General features: G+C 37.1%; 1 pseudogene across 1 annotated transcript in view; it reads right to left on the bottom strand.

The window, feature by feature from the left end:
• Positions 1-22,391, bottom strand: part of LOC306878052 (activating signal cointegrator 1 complex subunit 3-like) — a 223,968-nt pseudogene that overhangs the window by 31,187 nt on the left and 170,390 nt on the right. Inside the window, exons 14-27 of the transcript in view lie at positions 21,250-21,441; positions 20,908-21,147; positions 18,671-18,790; positions 18,325-18,489; positions 17,610-17,696; positions 16,800-16,976; positions 10,830-11,062; positions 10,572-10,702; positions 8,251-8,349; positions 7,513-7,681; positions 5,114-5,291; positions 4,957-5,031; positions 1,199-1,330; positions 125-245 (exon numbers count right to left, since the gene is read on the bottom strand). The product of the transcript in view is annotated as an activating signal cointegrator 1 complex subunit 3-like (transcript). The remainder of the gene's footprint in view (positions 1-124; positions 246-1,198; positions 1,331-4,956; positions 5,032-5,113; positions 5,292-7,512; positions 7,682-8,250; positions 8,350-10,571; positions 10,703-10,829; positions 11,063-16,799; positions 16,977-17,609; positions 17,697-18,324; positions 18,490-18,670; positions 18,791-20,907; positions 21,148-21,249; positions 21,442-22,391) is intronic.

Here is a 22,391-nt window from a genome sequence, read left to right as displayed (position 1 = left end):
GTAATTCAATTTGGGTCACACAAATGTATCATTTAGAACACTTGAAATGAGAGCACGATTATAGAATTTGCATTTCCGCCTGATCATTTCCTTCAAAGTGTGAACATGTTACTGCTTCTTGTACCTTGGAAGACTGGTTTGTTCATACTGGCCATACAAGGGCAATAATGCTGCCCCGGAAAGCCCTGGATGTGTACCTCCAACGGTACTGGGCGAACAGAGGGATGGAAATTAAACAGTCCCACCTTAAAGAGACACAGACAGAGATGAATAAAGACGGGTCCACAAAACAGAGCAAGAAAAACAGGTCCAGAAAGTGCGAAAGAAAGACAGTAATAAAGCGAAAGATGGAGTGCCCAGCTGGCTGTGTGCCTGACAGAGTGGCCCATCTGGGGGTAATTACAGCCTGTCATTGTCCCCTGTCCCACAACTGCGCTCTCACACAAGTGGCCCGGGCCTGGGTGCGTGTGCGCACATATTTAAAGGGCTGGATAATGGATTGGGCAGCTAGAGACGCGCCTCAGTCCAAACAGCACACGTCAGATTTATGGAGACCCCCAGCCCTTCCTTCCAGGCCTGTCTAGCAGGGTGACATTTCAGCAATAGTAAAACAACGTTTACATAACCACTGCTGTCTGCCCTGATGCAGCCACAGCGCCAACATGCTGCTACACGCTGGGAGAGGGGTGCTGCTTATTTATAGACCCTTGCGTGCTCATATGTGCTCACACATATGCATTTATACGCAGAATGACCGACAGAACGTTTGGTCGGCTCTCTGTAATGGAAACAGGACGAAAATGATGGTACCGTTAGTACAGTGTTACAGATAATATCCTTATTTGACTTCATCCCTAATCATTATGGGTGCAAGTCGAGCATGATTCCACCGAAACAAGACCCATCAATTACATTCAACATTAAATATACCATTTGAGGGCCAAGATTTTTTTGGGCTTGATTTGAACTGCCGTGAATCATATGTAAATCACATCAAACCTGAGAAGAGGAAGGAGCACTGATCCTGAAAATATTAATTTGCCTATATATAACAGTCTATGGATGGATTCCAAAAGCGATTTGAATATCAAGTCTTTCGTCAAATGTAATAGATAGGGATGTGGTGTTAAAAGGGTATGTACGTGGAATTTGAGATGCGCTAATGGATGCAGGTTACATACTGCGGTGGGTTTCTAACCTGTCCGATGCCCAGCCAGTTGGCTAGATCCCGTGCATTAGCCAGCGCAGTAGACAGTCCCACGACTCGCACTTGTTTTGAGGTGTGTGATGAGATAAAGCTGGTTCTGGATACAATGACCACTGCCCTCACCTGTGAAGTAAAAAAAAAAAAAAAAAAAATTGTCAAATAAAGTCAAGTCACATTTATTTATATAGTGTTATGTACAACAGAGATTGTTTTGAAGACTCTTTACAGTGATAAAACCAAATAAGAAGGAATAAGCAGGTTTGGGCGATAATGATAATTATCACAATATATTTTGCCCTCGATAAAACGATAAAAGCAGAGCGAAACAGCGTAAATGAAGGACCAATCATCAGCTCGGATCAAACAGCAGCGCAGTGCAAGCAGATACATTTACACTCTGATCGGTCTCGATCACGTGACTAGTGTTGCGAGATCCAGCAAGAATAAGCACCTGAATTCAGTGAAAAACACAAATGTCTCTGTAATTTAGTTTAAAGCCAGATGAAATGGCGCCGATGATCTCAACAGCACTGACAAACACAAGAAACATTGCACCATGATCAATCCCGTTAGAAGGCTTTTACATGGATTTACTGTAGTAATACTAACTGCACCATGGTACTGTGGCATGTGGGATAGACATATGGAAGTTTATTATATTAGTAATTTTGACATGTATTAAAGGATGTTATTAAGCTATAACATTTGTGTATTTGTATTTATACTAAATGTATTTAGGCTACTGTTTTTCATACAAATACCATAGTATATTCATACATTTTAACATGGTAGTGAGGTGTTACAGTATGTATTACCTTTGGCTATCATGATCTAATTGTGTGATAATATAGATGACCAATGGTTAATTTTAATAAATGTTTTTACAGATATTACTGTTTTTTGTTAATTAACATACATTTACATTTGCATCATGCCATCAAATTCAGGGAACACAAACCTAACACTAAGAAATGAATTTCTCTATTAAGACATATTGTTAAGGGAAAAACAGTTTGAAAAGGATTTATGTAGATGATCAATGTAGTTCACTGCGAGCATTAACAATTACCTTTTTTTTTCTTCTTTTTTTTCGAATTGTGAGCCTATATTTATTTTTTATGTATATAAGCATTTATGTAGGTCTTGACAAAATAATACAAATAATGCAGGCCTGCGGAGAACAGTACTCCTTGTGTGATGCATTTTATGTAAAATTATATATTCATCCCTAAAGAAGAAGAGTCTTAAAGGAGGCTAAAGGATGAAGGGAGACCCTTAAGTCAGTCTATTAAATCAAGAACTGCCCATACATGTGTGCAAATGCATGCAGATACTCAGCATTATCACTGTTATCCAACTACACACGGTTAAGGACTTGTGTTTTCAAGAAGGACTGAAGGTGTCCAATTCATTTATGTCAAGGTCCTTGACATTAATACATTGCAAGCAGCTATACTACACAGGGAAACATTTGTGGACACCTGAACTCCAGACTCATGTGCCTGTTGAAGATATAATTTCAAAACCATAGGCATTAACAATGGGTTTGTTTGACCCTTTGATGTGGAATAATAGCTTCCACTCCTCTGGGAAAGTTCACCATGTGATGTTGGAACATGGCAGCTGGAATCTGCTCCCATTCAGACAGAAGAGCTTCAGAGATGTTAGGCAATGGGACCTGGCATAAATAAAGGTGTTCAAAAGGGTTTCAGTTCTGGACTTTGTGAAGGCCGATCAAGCTCTTACACCAGATTTAGTAAACCATTTCTATATAGACCTTGCTTTGTGCAAGTTTGAAACAGCTCACCAAAGTGGACTATCCAGAAAAGTTTGCTTTGGCTGGGGATGTTTTTTTTTTTGTTTTTTTTTTAATAAAATTAAAACTAAAAGACTTTCAAATCACATGAGCCAATATTTTATTCACAATAGAACATAGAGAACATAAATGTTTATACGGAGGAATTTTACACTTTGATCCACTAAATGAGCTCATTTCAAATTTGATGCCTGATACAGGTCTCAAACAAGTTGGCAAGGGGGCAACAAAGGGCTGAAAAAACAATACATTTTGAAAAGATTCAGCTGCAAGAACATCTAGCAACTAATTAAGTTAATTGACATCAGGTCTGTAACATGATTAGCTATAAAAGGGATGTCTTAGAAAGGCAGAGTCTCTCAGAAGTAAAGATAGGCAGAGGCTCTCCAATCTGTGAAAGAGTGTGTAAAAAGATTGTGGAATACTTTAAAAACAACGTTCCTCAACGTCAAATTGCAAAGGCTTTGCATATCTCATCATCTAGAGTGCATAACATTATCATAAACATTTGGATAAAAGCATCTGCTAAATGATTAAATGTATCAAAAGATTCAGAGAAACTGGAGAAATCTCTGTACGTAAGGGACAAGGCCGAAGACCTTTGTTGGATGCCCGTGGTCTTCGGGCCCTCAGACGACACTGCATCACTCATCGGAATAATTCTGTCATTGACATTACTAAATGGGCCCAGGAATACTTCCAGAAAACACTGTCGGTAAACACAATCCACCGTACCATCTGCAGATGCCAACTAAAGCTCTATCAAGCAAAAAGGAAACCATATGTGAACATGGTCCAGAAGCGCTGTCATGTCCTGTGGGCCAAGGCTCATTTAAAATGGACTGTTTCAAAGTGGAAAAGTGTTCTATGGTCAGACTAGTCCAAATATGACATTCGTGTTGGAAATCACGGACGCCGTGTCCTCTGGGCTAAAGAGGAGGGAGACCTTCCAGCGTGTTATCAGCGTTCAGTTCAAAAGCCAGCATCTCTGATGGTATGGGGTGCATAAGTGCATATGGTGTGGGCAGCTTGCATGTTTTGGAAGGAACTATAAATGCTGAAAGGTATATAAAGGTTTTAGAGCAACATATGATCCCCTCCAGACGACGTCTATTTTAGGGAAGGCCTTGTGTATTTCAGCAGTACAATGCAAAACCACATACTGCAGCTATTACAACAGCATGGCTTCGTAGTAGAAGAGTCCGGGTGCTGAATTGGCCTGCCTGCAGTCCAGGTGTTTCACCTATAGAGAACATTTGGCGCATCATCAAACGAAAAAGATGACCACAAACTCTTCAGCAGCTGGAAAACTATATCAGGCAAGAATGGGACCAAATTCCAACAACAAAACTCCAGAAACTCATAATATCAATGCCCAGACGTCTTCAAACTGTTTTGAAGAGGTAAACATGCCCCCGTCCCAACTACTTTGAGACCTGTAGCAGGCATCAAATTTGAAATGAGCTCATTTTGTGCATACAATTTTATTTTATTCATTTTATTCAAATTTTAAAAACGTCCCAACATCTCCGGAATTCGGGTTGTACTATTGGTCTGTGATGGTTACTTAACAGGTAATGTAGGTGTGCTCTAGGGCTCCGCCTTCCCTGATGTGGGAATCTTTTTTGGTTCGTTTGTTTTGTTCAGTCCATCAAGGTCAAATGGAAATAAATAAGTACATCCTGTAGAGCTGCTTTATAGCAGAAACTGAAGTTCTACTTGAAGTGACAGTACTTCTAATTGAAGTGACACTCAGTGCGTTTACATGCACCCTCAATGCAATTATAATGAGATTTTGACAATATTGCAATTAAACTTTTTATAATAATGAATCCCCATTACTTGAATCCCACTTGAATCCCCAACGCTGACCAACAAAAACCTGCTTGGTTTTAAAGTGGCTTCTGTGTGAGCAATGTTTCATACACTGGACCAATGGACCATTTTTGATCTTCAAGTCCTCAATCCTCTCTCGGACCAGAGCTTTGAGAGGAGCAATGTAGACCACCTGCTCACAGAGATACATGCCAGTTAAACCGTCTCATAAGAACTAAAACTAAACCCTAACAGATGGCAGAGGTTCAGATCTTGGAGGTGGGGTACTTGTTGAAGACCCTGAAGATGGCCATCTCTGCAGCGATGGTTTTGCCGGAGCCAGAAACCCCCCACGTTGGTGTCTGTATGGTAGAGTGTATGGAAGATCTGCATCTCAATGGGATTAAAGTGTGTGAACTTGTAGATCAGGCAGCGACTGAAGATCCAAAAGCTCTGGAATGAAGCAAATGAAAATGGTAATCTATAAAATAACATTTACATGGCTATTTCAATATAAACACACATTTGAGATGAGTCTGAAGTAGGGCTGTGCAATTAATCGGAATTCAGTTTCGGTTTCGGCCTCCAACGATTATGAAAATACAGTAATCTAGATAAAACGATTATTGCGCCCATTCCACCCCCTTTCCAGCGGTGCGCTTTCACTCCTACATAAAAACCTAATTTCACGTGCGAATCAGTAAAATCATGTAACGAGACTTTTGCAAAATGGGACGTGCTTGATTTCTTTTACTCATATTTTTAAAAGCGAGAAAGAGAACTTGCGCTTCCTCGGGAGGATTACTGTGTATGCGCTCACAGACGGAACACAACAAGGTCATTTAAAGTCATCGTGCCTAAACGGTCAAATACACATAAAAATGTGTCAAAATGCGGTTCTCGGTGACAATTCACGTAAACCCTCGTCGGTTATGTAATACATGAACGTAAAGAGTTGAGAATGAAAATGCTTGTGTAACAGTGATCCGTGCGGCTCTTAAAGTGACAGCGGGCTAATATTCCTGTTGCAACTGTGTGCTTTATATTAATCAAACAACAAAAGACAAAGACAAAATCACTCACTGCTCTTGGCTGAAGGACTTTTGTAGCTTTAATAAGAAACAAAGGAAGTTTAATTGTTAAGGTCATTGCAGACTGGGTCCGAAATTTACAGGGTTATAAATCAGGTTCGATTTTTGGAGTTTTCGCATCGGTAGCATGCATTTGGATAGGAAAGGATGAGGAATAAGAAAAAAAACAGGAGTGCAATGACCTTTACAGTGAATACTATGCTGTTTTATTTTACATTAGGTTATTCAATTTCTCTAGGTTGCAAACTGAATACTTTAGACTTGCATTAAAAAAACTTAAAGCATAGTTTGCTTCATTTGTAACTTTTTTTTATTCTATTGTATTCTTTTGCTTTTTTATTACTGGCATTGTATTCCTTTGCTTTTTTTTATTACTGGCAGTTTAATTATTTTCAATAATTTTGCTGACCTTTTTTTTTTTTTTTCTAATATTAGTTACTCTATTCTGCTGTGGTATTGAGAATTGTGACATTTCGCTGGTCTCTAAAATGTAGATGTCACAGCAACCTTCTTTACAGAAAATTTATATATATCACTATCTTTAAATAAATCTTTCATATAAAGTTTCATATGGCCCACTAATAATCGTTTTAAATAATCGTGATTACAATATTGACCAAAATAACTGCGATTATGATTTTTGTCATAATCGAGCAGCCCTAGTCTGAAGCCTTAGGTTTATTTCAGATGTGATCACACTGGGACCACTGTGGTTGCTTACACAAGGGAAAAAGGTGACATGCAGCCTACCTGCTGCTCCCATGCATTCGTATGCTCTCACTGTGGTGAGGTGATGATGGAATCAGTGGCATTTGCAAAGCAAGCAACACTATTACTCCCACTCATACATTTTAACAAATAAAAGAGGTTTTCACAGCAATGCCACGGAGGAACCATTTTTGGTTTCTCAAAGTAAAGGTTCTTAAAGACATTAAAGATTATTCATGGAACCCATAGATGCCAATAAAGAACCTTCAATTTTAAAAGTGTATCTTCATTTTTAAAAGCGTTAACTTCAGCACATAACTTTGTCCTGCATCACTTGTGCTACAGACATAACTGCAACTTATCGAGGAGCACTATTTGGATGTAAAACTTTCTTCTGGCACACTGTGAAAAAATCTCATTGACTGAAGTCTGGAGACAGGCTTGATTTTGTCATCTGAGAAAACACTTCTGGGATTGCAAAGGAGTTCAACTGTTGTTGGGCAAATTCCGGAGCCTTTGGTAGTTCACCACCGGCGAATGAATGGTCTTTACGGTGAATCTTAGACTGTAGCATGTTTGTTACTTGAAATAAAATACCTGTTAACCAAAAAAAAAAATTGCCAAGACATCTATTTTCGTTCAACTTGATATGCTTTAAAAATAAGTAAAAACTAATAAAAAAATAAAATCACTGACTATTTTACACCACTAAAATGAACTATTTTACAAGATTAATAAAAATTACAATATTATGTCAGCTAAAATAACACCGTTTCATAAGAATTTCAAGAAATTTCTCCTAAATAACAAGTAAAGTAATCGAAGGACGAAGTTGCTCACAGCTTGAAATACGACTGTGTATATATGGGACGCACCTGTGTGTGGCGGGTGTCTTTCAGGCAGGATGAGATGCTGGAAGTTGATGATACAGACAGCTTCAGAGCCCAGCCAGCGGTCAGACACAGCTCGGATGTAATACTGAGAAGGCATGGGCTCAAAGATGGGTATAGTGAAGACCACCTGCTGGGGCTCTCCACTCACAACCTGGCAGTGCCAGAGGGAATATATGATTAGAAACGCACGCCGCAATGCATTTCACATTGCATGGCGTTGTGCGATGTGCCGTCTTCATTAAAGAACCACATGTACTGTCATTAATCTAATCTTGATGCTTTACAAAATTAAAAAAAGAGAGGATTTTTCCACAAATATTCTGTTAAGCATTATTTCTATATAGCATTTATTAATATACTGATTAGCTAATTTGTCTATTTTCGGTTTTCATTTTAATTGTAGTAATTTTGCTATGTGCTTTTGTCATTTTTTTCTATTTAGCTGTGATACATTTTTTTATCTTCATTTTAATACTTAAATTATTTTAGTCAGTTGCCAAAGCAAAACATCTAGTTTCTATATTGTTATTGTATATAGTACAAGTTTTGGCTGTATATATACCAAAACTTGTACTATATACAATAACAAAACTGCAGATATTACAATTAAAGGTGAATTGCGTAATTTAATGCTACTTTTCCAGTATCTTCATGCTGTGATCTGGTATTAGGGTTTCTAGATTTTGGTTTGCTCGTGTCAGCACATGTACGTATCTTTACCTGTTTCTTATGCAGAAGGAAGTACTCAGAGTGGTAGATGTGGTCATTGATCGGATCCTCCACCCTTAACCACCAGGGCTCTCCCACTGAGCCATGGACCTGAGGAGGACCAGATGTGAGATGTCATAAACTTTTTTTTTTTTCAAACAGATGTCCATTAATAAGTTCACAATAACAAAAAACCTTCATGAAAGTGGAAACTACTGTTTCCATAGAAACCACATGACCAAACTTACATTACGGACACCAAACCACATGACAATGATAATAAATATATAATTCCTATAACACGAGAAACAGAAAAACTTTACAAAAGACTTCTTGTACTTCCAGTATCAGTGGCCTGATACAAAATAAAATGTCACAGGACATTCAGATCTCTCAACAACAGCACATGAACTCTTGCTAATCAATATCACAGCCTTATAGAGAGTATAGAGAGATCTGTTGATATAGAGATCTGTTATATTAGATGGCTTGTGCTTAGCACTAAAGTGAGTGATTTTTTTTTTTTTACATTAAAGCGATATACATATTGTCAGACAGCTCGTATTTTGCATTAAAGCATCTGGATGAACAGAGAGCTTTTTCGCTTTGCTCATGGTGTGAGTAAATCTTCCTTGAGCTGTTTGATCTGAATCTGAATCTAATCTGAATCACACAGCTTTATTCACATTAAAGATCTGTAATTAAAACCTGCTGGTGAATGGCATATATAGCACATTTTTCAACATGCATTGAAAACATGATTCCAAAAACATAAATCTAATCAAGAGCAAAGATAAAATTGCCACAGCTAACTGAATTGAAATAAATGAATATTTAACACACAAGAAAAGAGATAAGTTTGTGAGTTTTCATAGAGTGAATGAGCAAATGAACAGATGCTGCTTCAAAAATGACAAAAAAAACAAACAAAAATGTTTGTTTTTATATTGAAGATTCATTAATTTACAAACATGAATTTACACACAGTGTGACCAAATATTGTGAATAACTAAATAATAAAATACACCACGATTCAAAATTTTGGGATCGGTATATATTCTCTTCTGCTCACCAAGGCTGCATCTATTTCATTAAAAATACAGTAAAAAATAGCAATATTGTAAACTATTATTATAATTTAAAATAGCTGTTTTCTATTTGAATATATTGTAAAATGCCAGTTATTACTGTGATGCAATGCTGAATTTTCAGCATCATTACTCCAGTCTTCAGTTTCACATGATCCTTCAGAAATCATTCTAAATTCCAATATGCTGATGATATGCCCCCCCACCCCACACACACACACACAAACATGACCTGCTGAGTGGATTAATGTAATGTTAATGATGTATTCATGTGGCAGAGAGCAGGTCATGCTCAGAGCATGTTGGCGGGTGATTAGTGTTGGCTGATGGTCATCCAGCTGTTGGGTGTCACGCTGGACGAGTTATGGTCACACAGGGTACAGAGCGGCCCATCTGTGGCCCATCACAGCACTGGCCCTCAAGAGAACAATAGCAACAGATCTGGACCTATTCAAGCCTTTGTGCTCTTAAATGCAGGGGAGGAGATGGACAAATCAATGACTCCTTCAGCTCCTCCTGCCTAACTTGCCGTGAGTGTGTGTGTGTGTGTGTGTTATGGTGAGGAGATGTGCAATTGCAAATAATGTGCTCAGTACAAATATTTGTCACAACTAAGCATTATTATCTATTAATTTCCAAAGGCCTCATCATTCTATTTCACCAAAACATGCTTTTAAATTTTTTTTATTTTTTAATTACATTTAGAAAATGCAGTTTCTATATTTAGTCTGACATAATATACAGCTTTATAACTTTAAAACTACTGCAACCAAATTACACAATGTTCAGGTTTATCTCACAATTTTAGGGAAGGCCTGAAAAAAAGGAGGAATTCACAAAAGCAAATTTTTGACAAAATCAGGTTGAGTACTAAAATGCTGCCATGATGTTAAATTTGTATTTATTTATTTTGTCACAGTTTTGACTTCTGTTTTTTTAATAATGACTTACTGCCTTAATTTATGACTTGTGTATCTCCACTTTTTGTTTGTCATAATTTTGACTTTTTATCTAAAAAATGCCATTATTTCGACATTTTAATTTCATAATTTGTTATAATTTCTTACATCCTATTTGCAATTCCTGTAATGTTACCCTTTAAAATAAGTTACTGATTGAGTTTAATTTTCTGCTATTAAATTATTATTTTTTTTTTGCAAAATGTGCATCCATGGAGTTGAAAATCCAGATATTCCAAAGATTATCAGCAGCATGTGAAGCCCTGGGTATGGTTGCCATGGTTACCTGGTCATTCCTGAAGTCCGGGGTGATGCAGGACAGTGCGTCTTGAATGCTGGACTCCATCAGGATGGCGGGTATCTGATGAACACACTGCTTCACCTTCAGCCCGATGTTCACGTGATGCAACATGTGACCTGCCCGCGCACACACACACACACAAACACACACACACACAAAATGAAGGAGAAAAATTGAATATTTGACCTTAAATGCCTACAATAAAGTCTAAAACTCCAAAAAACATTCTTGTATCAGACCAACCGATCTCATCTTTGCCCATGTCTCTGAGTTTGTCCACCGTGAGCTTCCTCTCCTCCATTCTGGACAGCACTGAAGAGGGCAGCGCACTGAATTGTCGCAGCGGGTGGGCCCAGCCCCCCGCCCCACAGACGCTTGTCAATCACTTTACACAGGTTCAGCAGGCGGTAGGTCATGGCCGGCCAGCGCTTCCTCAGAGCGATCTCAAACAGAGCCTGCACGATACGAGCAGCATTCTGCACCAAAAAGACAAAGAGACTCTCAATCACACAATCAAGTCAATCAAGAGGCTCACTGGCCGATATGAAAGTGCTCTTGGTCTGCACAGAGGCCACATTCACACTGCAGATAAATATGACTGCCGTTGATCCTGTTCTGAGAGTCACAGGTACATTCTTGAACCAACTAGCTGTTATTATACTCTTATTAAACTGAACTGTTTTTTTTTTAACTAGTTGGTTATAAATAGTTGCCATTGCCATTATAAATACAGTAATACATTACAATAAATACAATAATTGAAAAAATATCAGAGAAAATATGTCTTCCTTCCGCAGATGGGATGCAAAGAATTCCCAGGAAACGAGGCACGTCTTGACTCATCTGCATATGATCATACCAAAGTGTTTTTTTCTTTTTTTTCCTTCACCAAAGTTGCTCCTACCTATGGAAGTCACACCATATACCATAATAATTATATTAAAAAGGTAGATCATCATCAAAACATAACTACATAAGTTAAATTATATAAGAAATAATGAGTCAAAATCGTGCAATAAATCAAACTTGTGAGATACAATTCATAATTTAAAGTGTTAATGTTCATGTTTAATCTTATAATAATAACCTTGTATATTACTTACGTATAAAAAGTTACAAAATTCTCATAAAAAATGAGATTTCGCAAAATGTTGGTTTATGCCATAAATATTACTTTTAATCACATAGTTATGACTTGTCATAATTTCGACTTAATAATTGCTTAGTATCTTATATAGTATTATGACTTTTGTGTCTTACATATCTATTTTGTCTCTTCTCTGAATTCTCATAATTTAAGGTTTTTGTTAGAATTTTATCTTAGAATATTTACTTAGTATTTCAAATTGTTTTATCTTTTTGATAGAGCATATACTTTTGACTTTCAACTTTTTATATCATAATTATTACTTTTTATATCAATTCATATTTTCTTTCATAATGCCTTAGCATGCCATAATTTAATCTTAGCTTTTTACCTTTTAATATGACTGTGTGTGTCTCATAATTAGTTTTTTTTTCCTAATGTGGAAGAAATGTGCTTCCATATGCCAAGCTAGGTTCAGAGAAACTCTTGTGTTTTTTTTGTTTTTTGTTTTGCATGTAAGTCAAAATAGATTTTTATAATGAGATTATTTTAAGAGCATTTTACGTGCAAACACATGACCTTATTCACAGGCATATTAGTCACCTAATTTTGATTCATTTATTGCACAACTAAAAAATGTCCATTAATAAGAGGTTACTGAAATAAAGTGAGATGTATTGGGCTGCTTGTGCAACAGCTACTTAGGGGTGGGCAACCTTATGAAGTATAAAATAGCTTGTCTAATGCGGGAGCGTCATTTTAAACAGATTTATCAAGTACTATTCTCTTTTTTGGGGGTACAGCTTTTTAAAGGGCACCTTTAAATTTTGTTCATTATCTAGAACACATTTTATGGAATGACTAATGCCCATTTGCTTTGACTGCTGTCGGTATAAATCAGAGCCAAGCGGCTATATGTTTGATGGTGGAGTGTGAGTTATGTTCAGATGGCTTTGAGAATCCAACATTACTTTGATCTATAAGGTGCAGGTTTACTCATAGATCTGACTGCTATGATGGACTGATCTAGTCACTGATTGATTGACCAGAAACAGACGACTGTTAGCAAAGCAGGAGGACAAACACCTGCTGACCCACATGCTGCTGTTTAACAGGCCTCAAGAGCAACCCAACTCTTTCATCCGACACTCGTCCGTATGGATGAGTACCAGCAGAACAGTCCCCACGATCCAATTCACAACACTTCAGTGAAAGCACAGCACACTAAATGCACAGCTTTGAACTTCAGATGAGCTTTGTGGACCGACCTCTTGCTAGGATGCATGTGAACCTTTAGGGCTGTGCGATCAGACGAGGAGTTCGGAAAACTAATTATTTCTAGTTAGAATGATTTGTTCCAACGGTTTGATTACTTAGTGTTTTGCGTGATTTTTGAAATGAAGAAAATATTCCACTAATTACAAAAATGCATTTATAAGCGTGTGCATTTATAGGTGCGTTTAGTGTTAATTTTTCTTGTTCTGTGAATTTTGGCAGACAAAGTCCAGTCATTTCAATAGTAATCCATGGGATCTGCTTGGTTTGAAAGGAACATCTGTGTGAGCTGTGCTTCATACATTGCTACGCTATTGACAATAAACAATTCATCTTTTTTGCCTGTGATATTTCGCCAAAATTTGCTAATGTGTCTATGTAAATTTAATTGAATATCTCAAAATCGTTGTTCCAGATGAATGCAAGAAAATATTTGTGTTATGGCTTCAAGTAGAGTATATAACTTTTTGAATAAGTGTTCCTTGAATCTCTCAAGCAGCTTTTTATATTTCTCAATACTGTTTCCAATATTGGCAGAAATTCTGGATCCTTTGGAAATAAAAAAAAACAAAAAATCAGTAAATATTACTATTTTGAATAGCATTGAAAGCCTGAAATCAATTTAAATTTTTAAATCAATAATATTAACTTTTCATTTGCATTCCAATTAAATGCTTTGTGAATCAGTTCAACTGAATCATTATAAAATAATCCCACGCTCTGCTGTGAATCACATGCTGTGAATTAAACCAATGAAAGGTCAGAGCCGTTCCGATCTACAGCTGAACGATGGGAAGAATCTCCCTCTCTGAACAGATGCAAAAACCATTAAAAGAATCATTGTGTGTATAGCTAAACATATACATCTAAAATCTCTGAAGGGTGACAGAGAGAGATATCCCAACCTGAGCATCACAGAGGGTCTGGATTTAAAATCAACATATGTTTGAAACGGAAATGACTCCCACTGCCGGATCCCAGCTGCACATCTGAAATCAGCCGAATTAGGAGCAAAGAGGGAATTTCTCCGAGCTATTCCAACTATCTGACCACATGGAAGCCGTTATAATGAAATCGCAGATATCAGAGATAGATGGCTTCCACAGAGAATCTGAAGAGATGGTGGGGAAGAGGACATCCCATCTTAACCTCTGAGTCAGATAATTACTATTCACTCGAACATTTGGTCAGAATTTGCTCATCCTTACCTTGCAAGGATCAAGTTTGTTGTTCTTGTTTTTTTATTTCTGAGCATACAAAGATGATCTTAGTCAAAATGTCTAAGATGATCTTTTCTATGCACCAAAAATGTATTTCTTTGTTTATTTTGTTTCATAGGAGAAAGTAAGCTGAATTTGGAATGACATTGTTGAGTATTTTTGCCAATATCTTAGAGAGTAGGTATAAATAAGTAGGTATAAATATAAATGATATCACACTATTGAATTTAAAGATAGTAAAATCACATGCAAAAGAACTGCTGAAATGAAATGTATATTTATTTTATATAATATTTACTATATTATACAATTAAATTATACTTTCTATTTCATAAATATGCAAAACATTGAACTTGACAAAAATAAATCTGTAAAATAAAGTGATTTATTTAGATGGCAACTTCTTGATTCTGTAATCCTATTATAGTATTTTTCTTAAAGGGGTCCTATTATGCTTTTTAACTTTTTGAAATTTAGTCAACGTGTAGTGTATATGTTCGGGCATAAAAATATCTACAAAGTTACAAATCTCAAAGTCCACTCCAAAGGGAGAACCACAAGAACTACAACGAACGGCTCGTTTGGACTACAAAGTTGTTTTCCTGTATTTGTGATATCACAAAAATAAATCCCGCCTACGGAAATTCGAATGGTTGGTGGGTGGAGAGAAAGCTTGGTTGAGCACTGCACGTTTCAAAATCAAAACCCGGTGCGGGTGTTTTTATATCACTGTATTTCTGATGGGAACCAACTGTTTTCAGAAAATTTTGGATGTCATTTTCATTTCATCTTGCATGTAATGTCTGATAAAGAGCTGTGTACAGCGTTACCGGGGAAACCTCGATATCTCCCGCTGGCAGAGAATTAATTTGCATATATATATGCGGCCACAAATAGTGTAACTCTGTGGGACTATGGTATAAATAAATTCAACTGTATAATAGTTTCACTGCAATTCATGTTATAATGTTATAATTGAAGAACAATAAACATAATACATATTCGATGCAGTTATTTTTAAGCTGTTGTTGACATATATCAAAAACGTGATTTAGCCAAAAAAACAACAACAATAACGTTACCCCTTTAATATGTCTTGCAATATCCGTGCGTGCAAAGGTTCTGCGCGATCCTCTTGTTCAGGGGTCTGCATTGACAGATATAATATGTCTATCTGAATTGATATGGCTTGCTGCTTTGGCAAGGGGCGGGGCAGTACTGAAACGCCGTCTAAGCTGTTCGCCAATCACAACGCACTGGGACAGCTAACCAATCACGACACATTTAGTTTTTCGGAAGGCGGGCCTTCATCAAACCCAGAACTAATCGAGTCGTTTGTTCCAGGCTGGAGAGAAAGGTATTGTAATAATGTAAGTTATGTGAAAAATAATGCGATTTTTGAACCACCAAGCATGAGACTTTGTAAAAGAGCATAATATGACCCCCTTTAAATAAAGAAATTGTAAAAAAAAAAAAAAAAACTACAGTCAGTTATCTGATTTGCTTGTGCACACAGGAAATCTTTTTTTTTTTTTTTTTTTTTTTTTTTTTTTTAAATAAAGACAAGTTAGTTCTAATCTTACATACACAATGGATATGTCTAAATGTTCATTTTCTGTTTAAATGTTATTTTACAGAACTTCATGTCAGAGACAGTAAACTAATGAAGATGGAGAATGTGACCTCTGTGCGCTCAGGCGCTGACATTCTCACCGCTTTTCATATATAAGAGGTCACTGTACTATAAAAACAACCTGTAAGTTTCAGAACTCAAAACTTTCTAGTTAGTCTAAAAACAGCTTATACTGAAGCCAATCCGCCAAAACGACAGCTTGTGGAATGTTCTACTCTATGATGTAATGGTGTGGATAAGCACCGCCTCCGCAGAAGATTATCAACGTCTGCTTCTACATTGCTGCCTGTTTAGCCCCGCCCACCTCCTGTTCCTCCGCATGTAGTGTTTACAAGAGAGCCGAATGCGCAGGTCTACGCAGAAACCAAACGATAAAGATGCTCCGAAGACAACAAGACGCTATGCAGTGCCAAGTTGTGGGAAAAAAACATCTTTGCATTGTCTTGCTTCCGATCCCAACGTCAGGAAAGAGAGGATGAACTTTATTTTTAATGGCATTCCAGACCGCGTCAGTAAGAACTCGGTCCTTTGTTCACTTCATTTTACTGCAGATTAATTTACAAACAAGGCACAATTTGACGCGAGACTTTCAGAAAGAGTGAAAGTAAAAGATGATGCTGTGCTGAATTAGATCCGACAGTAATGCTGCAACACTCAAGTGTGAGTAACTGTTTTTATTACGTGATCACTATTGCTTTGTCTGTTAAACAGGCCGCAAGTTCCATCGTTACCAATAGAGTTAAATGGAACTAACTACCATAGTTAGTTAACGATGGTTTTGGGAAACGCTCCCCTGATCATTTAATATGAGTGTGTATGTGTTTTTAACTTAAATCACAGCAGTGTCCATCTGTGAAGGATGTAGGATGTCAAACATACACAACTGTTAGCCAATCATAGCAGTGGGCCTTTCCTTCCCAGGCTTCAACTGATTTAGAAACGTGTACACTACTTTTAAGAAGAATAAAACAAAGACTACTTTCTTGTTTATGCCTCACCTGCGCAACATGAGAGAGGTCAGATACGAGGGAGAAGCTGTCCACCTCCCCGCGGCCGATGTAGGTCTGGAGGAGGATGTTTATCTTGCCGTAGCCGTTCTCCACTCCTCCAGCCGCTGGCAGCTCACAGAAATTACACAACATCTTCTCCAGTTCCTCCAGCTCCTCGTCCCGAACCTGCGTGTGGTACACAGAACCCATCAACACACTAGTTCATTTTGTTGAAGAAAATATTCAACCTGATGATACCAACACCATTAAACAGCAATTTTGACCATATCAACATGCTATATCATTGAAGAAAAAAAAAATACTTTCTACATTTTATCAATATATTTATATAAAAAAACAGAACTTCACATTTATTTTCATGCCTCGTGTTGCCAGATTTCAAGAGTTTAAATCCCCCTAACAAAGCTTTTCTCTTAAAAGGACACATTTGCTGCCCAGCATTTTATTTTATCTTGCAACCAACGGCACACATTCTATCTAAAAATTGAAGGAAAAGTGCAGATGATCTGAAAATATCGACCACATTTTACAAGTATACAAGCTGGAATTTAGTGATCTCCACTGATATTCTACTCAAATAAAAGTGCAACAAAGTCAGTTTTCATTGACTAAAATTCCCAGACAATTAGTCAACTAAAACCTGACTAAACAAAAAACAGGACAGGTTGGTTAAATAGATATTTGAGCTATTAAAAAAAAACCACACAGCTGATAAAACTAACACTACAACACACCTCCAAAATACGCACTTTATTTACCCGTTATTAAAAATTAACCTATGGTCATCTGACAACTCACCTTAACCTGCTCAAATTCTTCAGCTTTCGAAACAATGCTCAGAATATCTGCTTCAGTCTTCTGTGCATTGAAAAGTTCATTGAATGTCTGTAGAATGTAAATAAATGTACATGTTCAAATTGTCAATGTAATGCACATTAAACCTAGAGGTAAGAAATTCCCGTCTTATCTGTTTTATTCTCATTATGACTGCCAGAGTACAGAGCAACTCTGTAAGATTTGATAAGATTATCTATTGTTTTGAAAGAAGTCTTTTCTGCTCATGAGTGCTGAACTTATTTTATTAAAAATACAGTAAAATAGTAATTTTGTGACATTATTACAATTTACAATAACTTATTTCCATCGTATTTTATTCCTGTGATCATTTCAGCAACGGTCGTTTTAAGATTATTTGACAAACAACGTTTGAAGAATATCATTTTTTTATTTATTTATTGAATTAATGTAGCAATGTAAAAAAAAAAAAAAAAGTAATAATAATAATAACAACAACAATAAGAAAAAATAAATCTTACAGACCTTAAAGTTTTGAACGGTAGTTTAAATGCCATGACTAAAACTGTAATTTGTATTTAAAAAAAAAAAAAAACATGTAAATACTTGAAAATCAGATTTTTGCTAAGATTTCTTTGTGACCTAAACACTGCATGCAGCCAATGAACTGCAATCTCCACAACTCTACATTCTGAGTTTTACATGCAGCATCTCTCACCTCAATGGTGTTGTACTTTATGTAGAAGTCCTTGGCTGTCCTACCAAGGTCTGTGGATGCAAAATAACCAGTCCTCTCGTCAAAACGGATCATCCGTGCCTTATCCAGCTTCCTTCCGGACTCCACGACTAACTCCTTCCTGTAGAGCTCCAACAGCGGGTCCATCTGAATAACAGCTCAACATTAATTAACACTTCTAAAAATATTTCACAATAAACCATTTAGCCAACAAAGGAATTTACAATGAAAATATGAATAAAAACTGAATCAGCATCTAAATGGTGACAGTTTGATGTGAGATTAGATCACTGATAATATTAATAACAGGTTATGAGAGCACGAGCACCTGATGGGCCTTGTGACTGATCCCGTAAACGAGTGGATCGGCTCTCATTCGCACATACAGGTACGTGTAACTCAGCCACCGGACGGCTTCATCAACATTAGTGACCGTCCCGAGAGCAATCTGCACAAAACAACCAACCACAAAATCAGCAGGCATTGCATTTCACAGCACTTACATTGAAACAAATCCTAGTGTTTTCTGGATGTGTGGTTTATTGTTTGTATTGCTAACCATGTAATTGAGATCTTGTGTACTACATGATAACTGATATGACATAAACACAGAAATACATGTTGAAAGGATTTATACATAGCCTTCAGCTGATGTTTAATATCACTGCACCATCTAATGGACAAACTGATTGTGAGTTCTATTGAAATGGCCTTGTAGATGCTGCCATCATGTGACGGAGTGAAGAACTCATCTCAATGACTTCATTAAATCACTTCTTGATGAGTTTATTAAGCTCATTTTATTATTTTATAATCATATAAAAATATTAAATATTAAAAATATAAAACATAAAACTACAAATAGAAGTTTGCAAACAAAAACTAAAGAGAAACAACATATTCAGTACAAAGAGAAACAGACCGACTTTCAGTGCTAACGTAACAGTTTGTGGCTCTACTGTATGTAAAGGATGTAAATGTAAATTGAAAGTTTATAAATGTGCATTTTTTTATTTTTTAATATTACTCTTTAGTTTACTGTTTATTTTAACTTTGTGCCAGTTTTATTTATTTATTGGTAATTTTTGTTTAAATATGTTTATTTGCCATGACAATATTTCTATTATTATTAAGTTTTGCATTTGTATTGCATTTTATTTTAGCTTTACTGCTTTCAAGTTATAGATTTAGTTAAAAATAATAAGCCTATTCTTTTTACATTTCTTATCACGGATATTCTTATACTAGTTTTATTTTGGTAACATTGATATACTATTATATTTGTTACTATTTTGAACTAGATTTTATGTTTCTGTTTTTATAAGCAACTGAAAAAAGCACAAATGTCAGGGCATGTCGAAACAAGGCAGGCCCACAAAACACTTTCAGATGATGTATAAATCTAAATATCGAAACATTAACACTGAAGACTGGTTTTGTGGTCCAGAAATTAGAAAATCAAATTAGAAATTAGAAAATCGTGAAAAAGGTCAATATTCTTTGTCAATCATTTCAAAAAGTGAACCCCATATATTATATAGATTCATTACACATAAAGTGAAATATTTCAAGCCTTTATTTCTTGAATTTTTGATGATTATGGCTTACAGATAATGAAAACCCCAAATTCAGTGTCTCAGAAAATAAAAAAAAGAAATGTCATTTCTATGCACTCAATACTTGGTTGGGCCTCCTTTTGCATGAATTACTGCATCAATGCGGCGTGGCATGGAGGCAATCAACCTGTGGCACTGCTAAGGTGGTATGGAAGCCCAGGTTGCTTTGATAGCGTGTCTGGTGTCTCTCATCTTCCTCTTGACAATATCCCATAGATTCTCTATGGGGTTCAGGTCAGGCGAGTTTGCTGGCCAATCAAGCACAGTAACACCATGGTCATTGAACCAGCTTTTAGCACCAGTGTGGGTAGGTGCCAAGTCCTGCTGGAAAATGAAATCAGCATCTCAATAAAGCTTGGCAGCAGAAGGAAGCATGAAGTGCTCTAAAATTTCCTGGTAGATGGCTGCGTTGACTGTGGACTTCAGAAAACACAGTGGACCAACACCAGCAGATGACATGGCAGCCCAAATCATCACTGACTGTGGAAACTTCACACTGGACTTCAAGCAACATGGATTCTGTGCCTCTCCACTCTTTCTCCAGACTCTGGGACCTTGATTTCCAAATGAAATGCAAAATTTACTTTCATCTGAAAAGAGGACTTTGGACCACTGAGCAACAGTCCAGTTCTTTTTCTCCACAGCCCAGGTAAGACACTTCTGACGTTGTCTCTGGTTCAGAAGTGGCTTGGTAGCCCTTTTCCTGAAGACGTCTGGGCGTGGTGACTCTTGATGCACTGACTCCAGCTTCAGTCCACTCCTTGTGAAGCTCTCCCAAGTGTTTGAATTGGCTTTGCTTGACAGTATTCTCAAGCTTTCGGTCATCCCTGTTGCTTGTGCACCTTTTCCTACCCAAATTCTTCCTTCCGGTCAACTTTGCATTTAATATGCTTTGATACAGCACTCTGTGAACAGCCACACCTTTCAGTAATGACCCTCTGTGACTTACCCTCTTTGTGGAGGGGTTGAGGTTGAGGTTGTCGACGAGACTCTGCTGGAACTGGCTCTCGATGGGGTTCTGCTGAGTCAGGAGCATCAGGTAATGGCTCAGCTTGTCATGGGTCGTGATGATGGTTCCTTCACCGTACTTATTAAACTGTGGCCGTCCAGCGCGACCGAAGATCTGCATCACATCCAGGATGCCCAGATCCACCAGCGCACCACGCTTGGCATCATAGATATTGGTGCCCTGATATCAGAGACACGGGAATCATTTAAAGCCCATCCTGAAGATTCCAGCATTATGTTTAATAAAGCAGAGTTTCACAAGCCTGCAGCGATGGTCTCTGACCTTGATGATGACCGCGTGAGCGGGTAAGTTAACACCCCAGGCCAGCGTGGCGGTGCACACCAGAACCTTCATGTATCCTCTGGAAAACATGTTCTCCATGAGCGTGCGGTCCTGCCGTAACATTCTGGCATGATGGATACCAAACCCGACAGGAAACATCTCCCCCATCTGCTTGTTTCTGGAGCGCTGCACCTGTGGCACACATATCATCACACACACCGGTCTGGAATGAGCAGGGTACAACAAGGTGAGAGGCACATTTAATTTTCTTCACCTGTACACTACTAGACGGCACGGAAACGTTTTCAATAACTGTAGAATATGTAAAAGCTAAAGAGGCACAATAATGAGCTAACATGATAATAAATAGCTGGCTGACTTTTACAGTTGTTGACACAACACAGATTCAGATGGGAATAATTCACAAAGAAATCTCCACATTTCTCATTTCCTTGACTTACATTAGAAACGCCTTCCAAAAAATTTCCAATATCTATAATGAAACCAACATATGTAAAAATATTACATTCTTCATATGATATAATTAGGGGTTCAAGCATGCAGACAAACACAAAAAGTTTCATGGAGATAGTACCATAGATGGCCCTATAAAAGTGAAAAAGACCTCAAAAACACAGAATTTCTATAGTAAATCACCTCCAATTGCAATAAAATGTTCATATATTAATTTATACACTATATCTTCATATAATATGATAGATCTCCTCATTCTGAACAACTTTGCCTCTGGGATCACTGCTGTCAATCCAACTGTTCTTTAAATATTTGAGATTATTTTAAAAACAAATCTTATTTTTGTAACCCAAAATCAATCAAATCAGTGCAGTACTATTCTCCAGACTCTCTAGGTCAATAATTATCAAACAAAATGTTGAGCATTTGCATTTGGACAACCATAAAATGGTCATTTTATAATATGTTCTTTACATAGTGTACCCAAAGAACTAAAATCCTAAAAGAAAGCCCTCAACTTCTCTCAATGATGCATAATTTCATTCTAAACAAGCATGCAACATTTAAGAGAGATTGGGCAAACAATAACACTTTAATAGTTCTAAAGCTTAAAACACAGTGTTGTATGATAAATTCCAATTTATAACCACTAGATGGCAGCGGAAGAC

The sequence above is a fragment of the Barbus barbus genome (genome assembly GCF_936440315.1).
Source record: "Barbus barbus genome assembly, chromosome: 12".
NCBI classification, from domain to species: Eukaryota; Metazoa; Chordata; class Actinopteri; order Cypriniformes; family Cyprinidae; genus Barbus; species Barbus barbus.
The sequence above is the reverse complement of the archived record's forward strand: the minus strand, read 5'-3'. Positions and strand labels throughout refer to the sequence as shown.